At 45.5% G+C, this 16,566-nt stretch overlaps 1 protein-coding gene across 2 annotated transcripts in view; it reads left to right on the forward strand.

The window, feature by feature from the left end:
* Positions 1-13,375: 13,375 nt before the first annotated feature.
* Positions 13,376-16,566, forward strand: part of IARS1 (isoleucyl-tRNA synthetase 1) — a 95,583-nt gene continuing 92,392 nt past the window's right edge. The window contains exons 1-2 of one of the 2 annotated variants that reach the window (XM_083488910.1): positions 14,795-14,972; positions 15,048-15,625. The gene's annotated coding sequence lies outside the window, so the exon portion shown is untranslated. Of the gene's footprint in view, positions 13,465-14,794; positions 14,973-15,047; positions 15,626-16,566 lie in introns of those variants that run through there. The other variant, XM_083488911.1, reaches the window with a different exon arrangement.

Below are 16,566 nucleotides of genomic sequence, written 5' to 3' on the forward strand. Positions count from 1 at the left end.
CTCTCAAGCATTATCCCAGAGAAAAACTACACACACTTTGTATTGTTTTGGGGATTCTTCATTCATAGTCCCTGTGCTCATTTCCTTTTTCTGGTATCAATTGATACAGCTTTCTACCAGTTCTGGGCATAAAAACATTGCCTACAATCGATAAATTCACCACCACAGCTTCCGGGGGGGAGAGAGTTTTGAGTTTTTGTTTCTTAAAAAGTGAGGGGAGAGAACAATGTGTAACTCCACAATGGGCACTATGAGAACAGGAAGCTGGAATAGATATGGTTGTCTGGTCTGATGCAGCAGGGCTCATCTTGCATGCATTGTGGCAACACCTAGTTCATAAACAGATTATATTTACAAATATGTTAGGATTATGAAGGATTACCAGAAGCTGGAGTTAGCTCATCTGGTGGTTTAACAGTTTGTAAAATTTAATCTGCGTTAACTCAAGTGCATTTACCTTTAAAGTCTTCAATGCATCAGGTCACTAAAAGCACAAGGCCTTTGTCCTTCCAGCTCATAGAAATAGTTGAATCTTGTGTGCACTTTGAAAATTTTTGACTGGGGGACTTGTGTTGGAACTAATTTGACCCAGACTGTCTGGAAATGGTGTTGTCAGGGCAGGACATTAGGGCAGAAGTCCAGGAGGAGCAGGAGGAGCGCCCCCCCTCCAAATGTAGCAGGGTTGGTTTGCCACATTTTAAAGTAAGCGAAGTAATGTATTTTCAGAATACCTTCCCAGTTCAAAAACAGTAAGTTTAGAGTTTTACATTGCCTGACTGTGCCCCTGCTGTCTAGGAAAGTAAATATAGATAACCTTGTTCTGCTATAGATACCTTCCATTTGTAGTTCAGCTTCCTTTCGTGAAAATTATCCCGTAAACTTACGTTGATGCAATAGCTTTGTTATTATATTTCACAAAACTGTGGAGTTCCTGAGAGCAGGAATAGCCCCGAAAAAGCCTTTGTACCATTTATCTAACTTTCCATATAAAAAACATTGTGAAAATCCTTTTTCTAAAACGTTTTGAAAAATATATTGAATTTGCCATAGCTCACCATTGCTATCTATTGTCACATTTGCATAATGCACTTTTCAACACACTTTAAAGGTTTTATTTGCAGCTGTATAGCTGAGTCCATAATAATGTACACCCTCCTTTGGAGGTCTGGATGGTGGCAATGCAATAAACCTTTTAAGTCAAGATCTTTCCCATCATCATCCATACTGGAATTGTTAAAAACAAGTCTTTACTGATTTGTCTCTTGTTTGCAACCCTGGGAGGAAGGACAGGATATAAACATAATAAATACATAAGATTTATTTATTGCATGTTGTAGTAGGTAGAAAATTCCCCCAGGCATTCTGGGCAAGCCATGGCACAGACATTATTTTCATGTTTCTGGCACTGACCATGGGCAATGAAACGGTGATGAGAAATGCAGCCTTAGGATCCATGGGGGAAAGGAAGGCTACAGGGATGCTATCCAAAGCAGCCTGCCCAGGTGCCTCTCAACGGGGAGCCAGGCATGGAAGCAGCAAGCCTCCTTTAATCGGTCAATAGGGTTTGTAAACACAGTAGCCCAGCCAACTTTGGAGCTTTCCTATGTGTCTCTTCTACAAAATGCCCATCTCACTCCCTTACTCTCCCAAATTCCCTGCAGTTGTGGCCATCGTGTAATTTCCCTCATCACAAAACAGATGTACCATTGATTTTTCTTGGTTCAAGGATACTAACGGCAGCTCGCCCAGTGTTTTATTTATTATTTTATTTATTGCATTTACAATAATATTCTCACTCCTACGGAAGATGGTAGCAGCACACAGCAGGGTGGGGTGGGCAAATCTAAGGAGGTGGTAGGTATAAAGGCACATATGCCTGTGCCAGCTTTTCGGTATGAATGTTGGCAGCTGAGAAAGCTCAGCCTGGGAGGTGGGTTGCCACCTGGCAGATTCACTAATTGCCTTATCACTGTTGCAAAGTTCAGGACAGCTGCCAGTTCTGGCACTGAGAAACCCAGGAAATTTCGCCAGCTGGTGCCTGTCTGTACACAGGAACACGGGAATCTGCCTTCTACTTCTTCGAGTCAAAACTTCTCACTCAGTGTATCGCCTACACTGACTGGTGTTAGATCTCTGGGGTTTAAAACATCTTTGCCAGCCCTACCTTAAAAAAAACATGTGAGGAATTGAACCTGGGGCATGCTAACACGGAGCTGAGGCTCTTCATTCACCTTTGCCACTTATGGCTACCTGTCTCCGCCACAGAGCAAGTGCTGGCATCATTAATATATGGAAGCTGGCCAGGTGGAAAACAGGCTGCTTCTTGCAGCAGCCAAACAATTGCCCTATACTAGGCTCTTCAGCATACTGCCTGCAGCAGATCTGAGGGTGCTTTCCTGGAACAGAGGCAGAGCACAGTTATGTGCATGGGCGTAGCCAAGTGGGGGCAGGGGGCAGCTCCCCCCCCCCATCAACTGAAGCCATAGAAATAATTAAGTAACTGACCATTCATGTTGGTCCTAGCTCCCTTAACAAAAGTCCTGCCCCCCCCCCCCAAATCCCGGCTACTCCCATGGTTATGTGAATAGGGAGAAGTTTTCTCTTTCTCTCATAATGCTGTAAGTCAGGGACAACCAAGGAATATGAATGTTGGAAGATTCAGGATAGGCAGCAGAAAAGACTTCTGCATGCAGCAGCTCATAGTTAAACTGCAATTCACAAGATGCAGCTTAGACAAATTCTTGGAGAATAAATCTATCAATGGCTACTAGTCATGACAACTGTGTGACTCTGTATACCAGCTTCTGAAGAGCAACAGTGGGAGAGATATCCTGATCTTGTAACTGAAATAGCAGCCTAAGCATAGCAATTTTCCATTTTATGCTGCAGGTCCTAAAATGCTTAACTCACAGACAGCATCAGAAACCAGAAGTAACACCAACCTATATCTGAATCATAATAATGGAAGGAAATGGAGTATAGCCAGGGCTGGAGGCTGAAAAGGAGTGTGATGAGTGTTATGGAATAAAGCAAGAGTAAAAGAAGAATCAAGTTCACTGCATTTTGTGGGGTGGGGGTGCCTAATTGCCACTTAAACACATCTGCTACGGTAATGAGAAACTATTAAACTTAACAGCAACACTTAATGAAGATGAGACAATTAGATAAGTGCAAAATACCCCTTACCTTTATGGCAAATACTAAAGCGTTACATTGACATTAGTTTGTTGCTTCTGTGGCAAAAGCTATAATGGATTAAATAGAAGAACAATTGAATGATAAAAAATCCTGCTGGTAATATCGCATGAGTTCCTTTTCTCTCCCTCCCCCACCCCTTCTTTCTCCCCTTTAACCTATACATTCATTATAGTTGGCATGTTGCAGGTTGCTAGGTTATGTGAGCACAGCTTGCCTGGTAAAAAGATTTTTCATAATGCCTGCATGATTATTTGAATGAGGAGCACTTTCCATGAACAATGAGATTTTGCTAGGCTGAGTAATTTCCTGCTGACATAAAGTTCTATATGCACCAAGAGGGTGTATATAGACTCGGATTTTGGCGAGCCTGAGATACATACAACAACTCGCGAATGAGGGAGATCTCTCCTAATGTACTCTTGATATGGGTTGAGCTCCTATCAATCCATTTTGTAATCTTAAAAACCTCAAAAACCATATTTTATAAAATATGGTGAACTCCTCTAGACCTCAGTAGACATCAATAGAAGTTAACAGTATTTCTCAGGCAGGGAACTTGTCAGTCTGTTTACAGAGGCACTAAATTTTAATGGTAGTTGTTACACTTCTTTTACAGTCATCTCTATTTATTGTCCTGAAACTTCAGACTCATTTCTAAAGCGCACCATGCAGGGAGAGATATGTGCCAAATTGTGAAAATGTAGAGAGTACTCATAGAAATATAACGTCACAATTATGCTCACATCCCCCTACATTTAGGGCCAATAAATACATGTCCTTGCATTCTCTTTATTCCTCTTCTTTTCAGATGACCTTCAACACTGGGCCTATGGGGGTTTGTGAGGGAGAATGTAACCCTAACACAGTTGCTATTAAAATTGGTCCCACTGAAGCGGAACATTGTATTTTTGGTCTGCCGCCTTGGGTTTCACTGAATACAACGCACCTTTAAAAACAAAAACAGATAGTTGAACTCAAATAAGTGCAATAAGGATTATTTTGTTGCTTATTTTCAATAAAACATTTTATGTCTGTGAAGTAACAGTACAGTCATACCTCAGGTTACAGTCGCTTCAGGTTGCGTTTTTTTGGGTTGCTGACAGCCGAAACCCGGAAGTACTGGAATGGGTTACTTCTGGGTTTCAGCAGTCACGCATGCGCAGAAGCACTAAACCGTGCTTTGCACATGCGCAGAAGCGCCGCGTTGCAACCTGCGCGTGTGCAGACACGGGTTGCGAACACTGCGGGTTGCGAATGTGCATCCTGCACAGATCACGTTGTCAACCCGAGCGTCCACTGTACTTACATGTAATAAGGAATTATTATTAATTGCAAGTATTAGATGGGCCATTGGCAGACTCTTGTGTTCCTACATTACTTTGAAATTTTTAATATGCTCTGATGTTGGACTCAGTGGGCCATAAATTTGGACATTACATTGTTTTGAATGCCATTTAATTTTGTGTGAGAAGAAGGTTTATTTTCCCAAGGCATTTAAATTTAAAAGGGCTTTTAAAAGCTGGACAGATTTTGCGGACAATTCTTGAGCGTGGTTTTACATCAGGTGTAAAAATCTGTGTGATCAAAAATAGCTTGGTTCACTGAGTTCTGCATACTGCAGTAAGTCCTGCAAAGTCATGGATCTCTAAAAATAGATGATGAGTTCAGGGGGTCTGTGTAAAGCCACCAGACTGCCCTAGATGATGAAAGTGTAATACTCTGTTTCAAGCTGTGACCAATGCAAGCAGCTACATTTGGACATACCAGCTGAGGTCTATCTACTTCACCTTTGCCATTTCAAAGCAAAAGACAGATATAAGGCTTGAGTGCTACTGCTGAAGATGGAGGCTTCTTGGCTTCAAAGCTACAGTTATGTCAGAGCAGAATCAGTTGATTAAAGGTTGATTTTAATCATTTTTCAACACATGCTACAGGACAAAAGGCTTTACTCATTTATGTATACTAGGAATGTCTTCTACAAATGATGGTAGGTCACAATTAAAATAATATTAAAAACCAACGGCATAACATACCAATATAACACAATTTTATAAAAGTGCTTAAATCTACAGCAAAAACTGTGCATAAAAAGGCCCGGGCAAATGAAGAAGTTGTAGCCTGGTGCCAAAGAATCACAATACATGAAGCATTATATATACTATATACTTCATTAATCGTGGACACCCCTGATCTGTACTAAGACTGCACTGTGAATAATGCGGTGTACCCTCAAAGCTTCTGTTTGCCCTGGAAAGGAAACAAGTATTTTCCCTCCTGAGGCACATAGCAGCTTGGGGTGGGGGGTGGGGGGTGGAGAACCAGTTCTAGTTTAGAAAACAACAAAGGGTGGAAGAGTTAAACCACACTCCCCAGGCTGCAATCCTGCTTTAGGCTGGAGGTCCTGCTGCTGCTATAATCAACAAAACAAAACAAAACAAAAACATGGCCATGCACATAGCACATCATCTAGTTTTGTGCTGAAATCCTACTGTTTTATGCAAGTAACCCTTGGGAGAATAATCCAGAACTGGGATGACGCTACAGAGCAGGCCTTGTCTCTGTGTACCTAGCCTTGGGAGGTCAGGAACCCAAGGAAGGGCTTTTTAAGATGGTGTTCCACTGTGCATCTGTGGATTTGTGGCTGAAAATGGAAGACGGCACATCCAATGGGCTGAATAGTCATTTTGATTTTTAATTCTATTTTATTGTTTCTTTTATTTCATATTTTCCATTTTATTGCCCTTTGGGTTTTATTGTCGGGAGCCAGCATCTATGGGGACATGGAAAAGTGGGGCTGGTAGGTCTAGCTCTGCTTTTAGCCCTTAGGCATTCAGGCAAATGTCTGACTAAAGCTTGTGCCTGGTAGAGTACAGGATGCCCACATCCCCCCACACCAGCTAGGGAATCTGCAGCAACCTTCTGCACTGAATGAATGTCAAGGGCAGCCCCCTTAATTTTACAAGTCAGGTTGCATTAATCAAACCTGGAATTTACAGAAGTGTGGATCACTGTATGTGGTCCAGCATGTCTAAGAGAGGAAAACAGTGATGGGGCTGCATATTCACCCTAGGAACCTACCTTGTGCCTTCTACTGAGTTAGATCATTGGCCTATTCAGCTCAGTATTGTCTAATCAACACTAATCAGCAATAGCTGACCAGGGTTACAGCCCTACCTGGAGAGGCTGGGGAAGGATGGAGAATCTGTGGCTCTCTTCAACTCCCATCAGCCCAGCTACCAATGGTCAGGTATGATGGAAGCTGTAGCTCAACAACATCTAGGTTAGTCACCCCTTCCCTACTACTGTACACACGACTTAATACAATATATCTACTAGCCAGATGGGTGGGCTATAAATATTTAAAACTTGTTGTTGTTGTTGTTGTTGTTGTTGTTGTTGTTGTTGTTGTTGTTGTGTTTCCTTTTTCTGCAGGGACAAGGAAATCAGAATGACTTTATCAACTGTAGCTCCTTTCTGAGAAAGCAGCTTTCTGCATAATTCATCCTTATTTTCCTCATATTTTAAGTAAACTTCCTCTACCTAGATCAGTTGAGTAAACCCAACCCTTAAAATAAAAAGGAAACAATGAACTGTAGCATAGGTAGGTTAAAATGTGTAACTTTTGGAGGTAAACTGTTACTAAGGAATATACAGCTTTTAGACTTTGTGTGAGGATTTTGGTAGACCACAATACAGTATTATGCAAAAACGGCAGGATCAAAAATAAAACATTGTTCCAAGCAAGAGTTTACACAATTAGCTGAAAGAATAACAACAACAGTCATAATCTCATTAGATGAATACCAGCAGAATGACATCTGATTGTTTTGGAGTTTTAAAAAAAAACTTTTGCAGCAAGCCTGGGAAATATTAAGGTGACATGTAATAGGCAGCAGCCTTGCTGAGCTGATAGCAGATCGTGCTACAGATTAAAACCATAGACAGCTGCATTTCCGACACTTGCCAAGGCCAGACTTACCATGAGGCAAATTTTAGGAGCAGTTTGTGGTAATTTTTGCAATAGGTGGTACATTTGCTGCTGTGGATTATCCTGTTGCACAAGACTGTGATCCTGATAACGGACAGTAACAATGATTGTTCCCCCACCCACCCAGGGCAAGTGTGAAGAAAGATCGCATCTGGTTAAGCAATGTGTTGAGGAGCTACATTTTAACTCTTGCTACTGTTGTGGGGCGGGAAAGCGGGGGTAAAATCCTGTCAATTTGTGTCAAGAGATTCTGGTCATATATTTTTGTGCTTTTATATTGCATATTGTGTATTACTATTGTAAACCATCCTGTGATCTTCGGATGAAGAGTGGTATATAAATTTTATAATATAATATAATTAATATAATATAATATAATATAATATAATATAATATAATATAATAATTAATAATAATACTTGGAGAGCAGAGGATAACAGGCAGTGATAGCAAGGACTCAGGAGGCTCCAGATAATGACGGGGGGGGGGGCCTCTGTCAGGGGCGGAAGAAGGGGGCGGTGTCTTCACTGAGGGCCGACATTCGGCGTGCCCCCCTGTGACTCCCAGGCCTATGCTGAGCTGTTGGGGGAAGGGGCGGAGCTGCACTGCCTTGCCAGCGACCTTTCCCCCTTCGTTTTGACAGCTCGGGGGAGGCTTGGGAGTCATAGGCGTGCAGCACGCTGTTGCCCCCCAATCCTGGGCTGCTTCCGGGGGGGGAGCCTCCTGCGAGCTGTCAAAAGGAAGAGGGAAGGGAGGAAGGCTGCTGGCAAAGCAGCACGGTTCCCTCCCCCCCACCCACCCAGGAAGCAGTCTGCCATGGGCCGCTTGCTCTGCCCCCATGGGCATCTCGCTCCGCCCCCTGGGATGCTTGCTTTGCCCCCATGGCCCTGCATGTGCGCCACTCCAGGTGCCGGAACAACTAGCTCTGCCTCTGGCCTCTGTACAGGGGTGTGGGTCTGGGCAGCTGCTCAGCAATGCCTATCCTAGGGGTCAGCAACCTTTTTCAGCCGTGGACCGGTCTACCTTCCCTCAGACCATGTGGTGGGCTGGACTATATTTTGAAAAAATAATAATGAACGAATTCCTATGCCCCACAAATAACCCAGAGATGCATTTCAAATAAAAGGACACATTCTACTCATGTAAAGACATGCTGATTCTCAGACCATCCACAGGCCGGATTGAGAAGGCGATTGGGCCACATCCAGCCTGCGGGCCTTAGGTTGCCTACCCCTGGCCTATCCTAATGGTCACCCCGGGACCACTCTCAACAGGAATTCATCATGTCACCATGCAATCATGGTAAAAGAGGCAGGAAACATTAAATAAAAACAAACCAAAGGGGAACCAAAACAGAAGTCCCTATTTATATGTTAACCCAATGTAGTTTGTGCAACAGGGAAGGGGTATGCTTAGGATCATTGGATTTAGATAACTGTGCTGAAAATGCCACACATTGTTTATGAAATTCATATTCTGCCCTTCCTCCAAAAGGAGCCTAGGGCAGCAAACATGAAAGTGATCTGACAACACAATACAAATACAATTAAAAACCAAATAAAACAAAAGTATACAGTGGTACCTCAGGTTAATTTGTTCTGGAGGTCCATACTTAACCTGAAACTGTTCTTAACCTGAAGCACCACTTTAGCTAATGGGGCCTTCCGCTGCTGCGTTGCCGCCGGAGCACGATTTCTGTTCTCATCCTGAAGCAAAGTTCTTAACCTGAGGTAATATTTCTGGGTTAGCGGAGACTGTAACCTGAAGCGTATGTAACCTGAAGTGTAAATATACCTAAACACACATGCCTCAAAAGTTGCAAAACCTAATTTCCTAATCTAAAATCATTTAAATTATTGATTTAGCTATTTCCCAAATCCCAACGACTGCTGTTCTTAGCTTTTAAGAAACAGTAGGGAGATTGACAGGCATGAACAGGCATAGGTGAAGCTCCTGCCCACACAAAGCTTCCCACAGGGCCGGCCCAGCACGTTTTGCTGCTGAGAGAAAATGGAATGTGCCACCTCCTTCCCTGCCACCTCTGCCACTTCCCCCAAGAAAAAGGCGGAGGGAAGGAGGCTGGCTAGGGGTGGGGAATCAATGGCATGGAGAAAGAAGAGGAGGAGGAGGCAGGCGGTGAGGAGGGGGGAGTCAGCAGCAGCATGGAGAATGCATTGGTGGCATTTGTGTCAGGGGTGGGGGCGGCAAGCAGCGCACCACTTGCGGGCCTAGATCTGCTGCTTCTCCCAATGGTCCTATGCCTGCCACACTGAGGCAACTGCTTCACTTTGCCTCATGGGCGGGCTGGCCCTGCTTCCTGAGCACATATCTGAAATTCAAAGTGTTGTAGCATATAGCATACTTTTCTTTTTTTTAAGTGAGAACTCAGGCAATCACCGATAGTGTACAGGGCTTGCAGCAGAAATGTAAGGCCACTTCTGTTTAGGAGGGAACGGTTAAGCCAGTGGCACTTTGAGGTTTATTTAATCACCCAGTTTGCAATCTAGTGGGTGTCCAAACAACTGCTTCACAGTTCATAAAAAAAAACCTACAAAAAGGGGGCACAGGGATCTTACAGAGTGCTATTACATTTATTAAAAAACCCCCCAAAAGTAGACTTTCACTGATAGCGGTCTACTCCAGTGAAATTCCAGAATTTCAAGCACTGTAGCGCTCTTGCATCTTGCTGCCATTTAGGGTCTACATTTGAGTGTGTTTTATTAGAAAACTGCTACCTCACAATGCTGCAACCTATTATGATAGTAAAGGGATGTGGGTGGATGTTTAACTCCTGCAGTTCCAGGAGAGGAACAAGCAGCAATTGGTGTCCCAATGGATTGAACTCTTCACTAGGTAATCCTTGGTGGCTGCCTGAGACAGCAAAAACAGGAATTTCACGACTAAGTTGCTAATGCTCAGCTGTGTGCTATACGGCTACTTCTTTTTATAAATACTGTATGGGGCACATCTACCAAGTTTGCTCAGTTTATTTTGTGCTCTCCCCCCTTCCTCCATTGCATGGAACTTGTGTGGAACTGCATGGAATTTGCCTGACTCAAACCATGCACATTGCAAAAGGGACTCCTGGAAAAGCAGGGGGAACTCTGGCCATCACCCACATACATAAGGCAAAGCACTTTGCATATCTCTTAGGTGCATGCTTCTTAATGTTGGAAAAGTGGCAGCCTGCCAATCAGAATTAGATATATGCTGCCCACATTGCAAGGTATGTATAAAAAGGCTCAAGTTACACTGATACGTGGCAATCTCTCATGTGCTATTGTGCTCAGGTTATCCTACGTGGAATAGGTCATGTAAACTAAAGTTTCAGAATCAATGGCTCCACTGTTACTTTCCCTGCTGCTTGTCAAACATTCTTGCTTGCCATGCAGGAAACCACACCAATGCCAGGAGAGCTCAGGGAATGCTTAGACGCTTGTGCGCAGGAGAGAGAAGTGTGCTAATCTTTAGCAACACTTAGGACATTTTAAGTTTCCACCTCCTGTCCTAACTCCAAGCTCCCAGAACTAGCAAACACCTCCTCTTGCACATTTTGGCAGGCAATGACTGCTATTGCTCTTTTTTTCCCCATTTCCAACTCCAGTTTACCAACTCTAGTTGCCCTGGTGACCAAAATGTTTCCCATCAAGAGACTGGAAAAAAATCAAGTAACCATACATTTTATTGGAAAATTATTTTTTCCTGCAACAAACAAGTAGTATTTGAAAGCACACTAAAAAAATAACAAGAGGTTTCTCAAAATCTGACACCTCTTCTCTGTGCAAGCAAGCTGCTACAACTTGGAAGGGTGGGAACTGGCTTGTAGGAACTGGATGTCTGTGATCTATTTATTCCTCTCTGCAGCACGTCCAAGTGTTCCCTAGTACATGCTTCCTTGCTGATCATATGAGCAAACTGCTACAGAAGTTGAGCTGAGAGATCTTGTTTCTCCCTCTAGTGTTCAAAGCTGGATCTTGGAGTGCCAGGTAATTTTCGTCCCTCCATTTTATCAACAGTGTTCATGGTGGGGAAAAATGGCTGAATGAGAATACAGTGGTACCTTGGTTAAGAACTTAATTTGTTCCGCAGGTCCCTTCTTAACCTGAAACTGTTCTTAACCTGAAGCACCACTTTAGCTAATTGGGGCCTCCTGTTGCTGCTTCGCCGCTGCTGCACGATTTCTGTTCTCATCCTGAAGCAAAGTTCTTAACCCGAGGTAATATTTCTGGGTTAGTGGAGTCTGTAACCTGAAGGGTCTGTAACCTGAAGCATACGTAACCCGAGGTACCACTGTATTTCAATTTTGAATTGTATTGCTTCTTCTCCAGTAGAGGATATTGGCTGTGGGGTATGGTGTGCACTTTCATAAAGGTGGCTGTGTTTCTTTATTCTCTGCAGGCTCTCAAATCCCTCCCACCACCTTTGTTCCTCACTCTTGCCTACTGCCTTGTTGAGTCAGACGTAATGCTAGCTTACTTGTATTCCTTTCCTCACACTGTACCACCAACATGCAAACCACACTTTGGGTGTCTCCTGTTGTAATGTTTAGCTTCTAAGAGGAAGGCAGTCAAGCTGGTCTATATACCTCTTTGACACTTTTTTATTTTTAATGGTGGCGTGGGCACTTGTGCTCCTTCCCTCCTATTATGACAGCCCAGGGATTTAATGATGTCTCTTATTTAAAGATCTGCCCATTATTCAGCACAGAACAGCAGAAAAATGAGTTTACCTAATTTTGGAACTGCCTCTTTCACAGAGTGAGCACTGTCAGGCTTGCAGATCCCCTTCCCTCCTTCCACAAGACTGGCTTGGTCTTCCCCTCTCCCATTGCATCTTCCCACCTCCCACAGAGAAAGAGGTGGGGGGAAACCCACAAGAAGTCACATCTCATTTCCTTTTATTATAAAAAGTGTACTTCATTCACAGTCATAATCATAGAATTTTGCATATCAATTGGCCTGGCCCCATTTGACAAAAACGCAAAAGGGGTAGCAGGGAAGTGTTTTGTTTTGTTTTTAAAAAATGCCCCAATACAGAGCGTCTTTCTCTTTTAACTCCCTTCTCCATCCATCCCCCAAATTAACTGGGAGTTGAAGGCATATGGGATGTAGCTGCAGTCTTCCTGATTATGCCATCATAAAAAATACACAAATGTTAGAGAACACAATGCGTCTTACATAAATGCTGTTATCTCTTTTGACCACATAAATTTTGTTCTTTGCATCTGAGCAGCTTCTCTGAGCATATTCCATAAAAATGACAAATTCAGCCAGAGCGCTTCCTCCCACCTCCCCACCCCCAGTCAAAATCTAAATTTTCCCTCCTCAGGGTCAGACAGACATATTTTGGCACCTAAGGTGAACCACTAAATGGTGCCCCCCCCCCTTTCAGGGGAAAAGTAAGAGAACAGTAGGGGAATAAAGCTCTACATCGGGATCTGCTGCCCCTGTGGATGCTGCTGCTTGAGGGAATCGCCTCACCTTGCCTGGGGGGGGGGGGGCTAGCCCTGCCTCTCCCAATGATAATCTTTAATAATAATGGTGTGTCCAAAGGGTCTGGTTAAAACCATTGACCAGAGTTGTTGCAGTTTCCTTGGGCAGGAAATAAAAATGAGGATCTAATAGGATCTATGACAGACCAGAGTGTCACCACGCAGGGGACAGAGATGGCTATTTGCCCACATACATCAGGGGCAAGTGTGAGACACAAATTCAACAAATCCTACTATCTTCACAGGTTGCCACCTTAGCAAGTGTTTATCCACACACCTTTGTGGTAAGTTGTGACTTGACCATTGGTCCATTTTGGGGGGGGGGCAGTCAAGAGATTGGGGAGTTTTCAATACACTGAAGCATACATTCATACCACCACAACCCACCCCAGCTACCCAGGCGGTGTGGCTCCCGAGATCCACTCGGACAAACGGCGGTGAAAAAGAGAACGTAACGAGATGACATTCAGCCCAGCCACGGAAAGAAAAGAAAAGCCCAGGCAGGTCAGGCGATGCTGCTACAAAACTCGTGAAAGTCCCTTTCCATGAAGATCTCGCTCTCGATGACATCGTCCTCGGAGGGGAAGTACTGCAAGCTCTCCTCTTGCAGCGCGCCCTCCAGGGATCCTCCGAAGAAGCGCAGCCCGGGCGCCTGCGGCGAGAGGCCGCCGTCGTCGGGGGGCGGCAGCAGCGCCGCCGCTGTCGTCGGGGCCCAGGCGGGCGAGGGCGACCCGTCGGCGCTGGGGCAGTCCATGAGCGCCCCGCGCGCGTTCTCCAGCACGCCCAGGTACGAGTCCATGTTGAGCGGGTCCATCTCGCAGTCCGAGCCGCCGCTCTCGGTGCCCACCGAGTCCGAGCGGAGGTGCATGAGCTGGTACTTCTCGCGCATCAGGAACTGGTTGGTGTTGCGCGGCGCCCGCATGCCCGGCGCCCGCTTGCCCATCATGTTGACCGGGCGCAGAGACAGCAGCACCCGCGGCCGCGTGGGCCGGTAGCAGCGGGGCCAGACCTTGGCTTGCTGCTGCTGGTGATAGTGCTGGCGTCCGTGCGCCCTCGAGGAACTGGGGTTCCTGCCCCGCCTCCGGTGGTGCCAGCTGGGCCTGCCGCGGCCGAAGACCCTCCGCGGCTGCCCCCTCTCCTTCAGCGGCTGCAAGCGGGAGAACGCCCCTTCCGGCACCTCTTCGCCTCTCCCGGCCTGGGGGGGAACCCAGCAGCGGACCCCCTTGCCGCACATCAGCAGCTCTTGCCTTCTCAGCATAGCAAAGGACACTCCTCTCGCATACTCCCGGGGCAGCTGCCAAGCAACCCCCCCAAAAGCAGCAGCCCTCCTCGCCTCGTCCTTTCCCCCCTCTCGCTGCTTCCTTCTCGGGTCGGTTTCTCCAGACGCCCTTCAAACCTCCAGATCCCCCACACTGGGCTCTCCTCGCCTAGCTTCTACCTTTTCACAATCCGCTCCGTTTTTTTCTTGACCAGAGCCTTTTTGCAGCGCATAGCCCGGCCGAGAGGCTGCAGGCTGAGGGGCAGCTTGACCACCTCGAAGGCTAGCTGCTGCTGCTACTGCTGCTCAGAGTTGCTAGGTGGGTCCGGGGGTGTTTTGCTCAAGTCCAAGAACCCCCTTTCTCTACAGGAACTGGATTTTGGTGCCTGAGACGGTGGGGAAAGGAGAGGGGGGGGTGAGGAGGAGTGAAGCGCCACTGGGCTGTGCCTACAAGTTCCGCTCAGCTCAAAGCGCTCAAAAAATAAAGCACATACCAAACTCTCCCTACTCGTTTCAGCCTCTGTGTGTTTGAACGCTTCGCCTCGCCCACTTATATATATAGTTTGGAACGATCCAATGGCGGCCACTGTAGGGGGGTGAGCCGTTTCCCACAATTATCTACACAAATATTCCCACAAATATTTCCAGAGCCTTAACTGGAGGGACACAAATAAAACGCAAAAATTAGACAATCTGAGGGGAGGAGGGAAGATGCTGCTGTGAGGTTTCTTTCCCCATTTTTGGGGGGGGGGTGTTTGTGTGAGGGTGTATATCTATATCTATGTTGGTTTGGTCCAAATCGCAAGGCAAGTTTTCTCCTGAGCTCCTATGCACAAACCGTACTTACGCTTGCGTTTTCTTCCGAGAGCCGCGTCTTCGAGGTCTCTTCCGTAAAGTGCTTAGCTGTCCGTAGAAACGCGAGCGAGTGGGGTAGGCGCGTAAAATGGCTCAAAGTGGGTCGCTGAACCCGGCAGACGCGAAAGGAGTGTGGCGGCCCGAGAAAGTTCACGTCCGCATCTCGGTAGCGGAGAGATAGAGCCGTCAGAATGCACAGTCTGCGGTTCCACTCCTAGGACGGAAGGCTGCAAAGCGCATTTTCAGTGACATTCAAGGCTATATATATCTACAGTACTCAATTCCTTCTTAACTCTATTTCCCTGCTCAGTTTAACTCCTTCTTGCTTCTTAGCTTCATATCAATGGACCTCTCCACCACCCACCCAACCCCCATGTCAGCTGGCAGACGATTCCGCCATCCTGTCTCCTTGGCCAGGGCAGAGAAAATGGTGGACTGTGTTCCTTGAAGGTGGACATGTATTTGTTTGGACGTTTCCACTTGCACCCCGATTTGGAAGCAAACCCCTTTTAGTTCAGCGGAGCTCACAAGGAAACATGTTTAGGGATTGAGAGGAGACCGATCTGCTCTCTTTCCAGAAACATGAAGCAGCCCCGGCGGGGAAGCCGCTTCTACAGGTGCTTCCCTCCCTCACCAATGAACATTTTCTCATAAACTGTCAGACTAAGACTGCAAACCTATGCGCACTTGCTAGAAGTGAGAGTAAACCTCACTGAACACAAGAGATATTTCTTCTGCGTAAACAAGACGCTGAGATTGGACGGCACGGGGTACATTTTCGGGGGCAGTTCAGTTTAAGAAAAGTGAGCAGTGCGGCTTATCTGTCATCGCTAAGGTCAGGTTAATGTTACTTTTTAAGAATGCGCGTTGTTGTTATTATTCTTAAAATGACTGCTATATAGTACAATACTGTGTAGTAAATTCCTTGCAATGGCGGCGGGTGGCAAAGAAGCTGTGGAAGATGGTGTACTGTACTAGGAGGAAGAGGATGGGTCAAACGTTTCCCTATTTACGAGAGTGCAGCAGCGCCAGCACGAATCGAAGGGGGCGGGCGCGCAGCCAGCTCTTCTGGCCTTGTTTATAATCGTCACGTGGAGCAGTTCTTGCACACACCCACCCCGAGAAGATGAGTAAACAAACAGAACTGTCTCACTAGGAGACTTCAAAAATAGGAGTTTATGCTTTGTTGTGTTCCTTTACTTATTTTCTCCCAGTTCAGCTTGGGTTTTTCAATGTGGATTTATTTATTTTTTTGCAGATAATTCAGTGGGATGGGAGGGTCTTGATGATGATGATTTAGATTCACTACTTTTTGCTGGGTGCACTAATCCACACCTTGTTTCTTAATGGTAAACGACCACTTTAAAATCTTGGGCTTTGCACTTAGGGAAAGCAGGAGAACCATAATACTGTAGCTGCAGGGGATATGTGAGGATCTGGCTCACTATCCTAATTATTCAGCCCCCCCGCTTTTTTTTTTTTAAGAAGGAAAACTATCCCATTACAATTTGATATATGGCAAAATGTGAAGTTTATATGCTACCCACTGGCTCTCAGCCAAACTCTAGTTGTCTTAAATGTGCCTTAGCGCCCTTCCAGATGTTTTTTGTGTAGCTCTATAGCTGCTGGGTTTTTTTCCAGACTTAGTCATGTACTTCCACATGTCATTATCATTCCATCGCTATTCTGGAACACTGCATTCACCAAACCACTTTTAATTCAATTGCAAAAAGATCTGGCATTTGTAAAATATCCAAAATAGTCCTGAAATGTTTG

This window comes from Podarcis liolepis, assembly GCF_965112155.1.
Source record: "Podarcis liolepis genome assembly, chromosome: 2".
In the NCBI taxonomy this organism is placed as follows: Eukaryota; Metazoa; Chordata; class Lepidosauria; order Squamata; family Lacertidae; genus Podarcis; species Podarcis liolepis.